The sequence below is a fragment of the Apteryx rowi genome, unplaced genomic scaffold (genome assembly GCF_003343035.1).
Source record: "Apteryx rowi isolate R43461 unplaced genomic scaffold, aptRow1 scaffold_1429, whole genome shotgun sequence".
Lineage (NCBI taxonomy): Eukaryota > Metazoa > Chordata > Aves > Apterygiformes > Apterygidae > Apteryx > Apteryx rowi.
The window spans coordinates 31,472-32,913 of record NW_020447674.1 but is presented as its reverse complement, the minus strand read 5'-3'; positions in this window follow the sequence as shown (position 1 = coordinate 32,913).

The following is a 1,442-nucleotide window of genomic DNA, read 5'->3' as shown; positions in this document are numbered from 1 at the left end:
GCTATGGGGTAGGTCAGGCTATGGGGCAGGGTTTACGGGGCAGGTTAGGCCATGGGGCAGGGCTATGGGGCAGTATGGGCTATGGGGCAGGTTGGGCCATGGGGCAGGGCTATGGGGTGGCTCTGGCCATGTGGTCCTATGGGGCAGGGCTATGAGACAGGGTTTATGGGGCAGTTCGGGCCATGGGGCAGGTTGGTCCATGGGGCAGAGCTATGGGGTAGGTCAGGCTATGGGGCAGGGTTTACAGGGCAGGTTAGGCCATGGGGCAGGGCCATGGGGCAGGTTGGGCCATGGGGCAGGGCTATGGGGCAGGGCCATGGGGCAGGTTGGTCCATGGGGCAGAGCTATGGGGTAGGTCAGGCTATGGGGCAGGGTTTACGGGGCAGGTTAGGCCATGGGGCAGGGCCATGGGGCAGGTTGGGCCATGGGGCAGATGGGGCAGTTCGGGCCATGGGGCAGGTTGGTCCATGGGGCAGAGCTATGGGGTAGGTCAGGCTATGGGGCAGGGTTTACGGGGCAGGTTAGGCCATGGGGCAGGGCCATGGGGCAGGTTGGGCCATGGGGCAGGGCTATGGGGCAGGGCCATGGGGCAAGTTGGTCCATGGGGCAGAGCTATGGGGCAGGTCAGGCTATGGGGCAGGGTTTACGGGGCAGGTTGGGCCATGAGGCAGGTCGAGCCATGGGGCAGAGCTATGGGATGGCTCTGGCCATGTGGCACTCTGGGGCAGGGCTGTGGGGCAGGCTGGGCTATGGGGCAGGGGCCCCAACATGCCTTGGGGGGGGGGTCTCAGTGCCCCCCTGCCCACCTTGGGGTCCCCGTGCCCTTGGTGCCACCCCACCCTGGGGCTCTCAGTGCCCCCGTCCAACTTGGGGGTCCTGAGCGGGGGGGACCCACGTGCACGGGGCATGCGGGGTGCTGGGGGGCACGGCCAGCTGGCGCGGGGGGACACCGGCAGCAGCGCGTCCCCTCCCGCCAGCCCCCCACCCCTCCCTGGGCTCGGCCCCATCATGGGGGGCATGGGGGGCTCCGTAGAGCCGAGGAGGGAAACTGAGGCAGGGCTGGCTGGCAGGGGCCCAGGAGTCCGGGAAGAGGGGTGCAAGGGGCTCAAACCCCGCGGTAGGGATGGGGTGACGTGGCAGTGCCAGCGGCACCGCGTCCCCCCCCCAGATCCCGCGGGGGCACAGGTGTCCCCGGAACGGCACCCAAATTCGGCGTACCCCCCCCCCCCGGACACACACACCCTGGAGCGGCGCCCCCAACTCGGGGTTTTGGGGTATTTTATTAAAACGCAGCGCCAGGGGCGGAACAGGCGGCGGTGCCCCCCGGCACCCCGCGTCCCGCCGCGGGATGCGCCCCCCGTGCCCGGCATCCCGGCCGGTCCCCCGGCACCGCCGGCCCCTACTCACCTCCGCGCCGCGGGGCCGCCCCGCGCCCGGGCCCC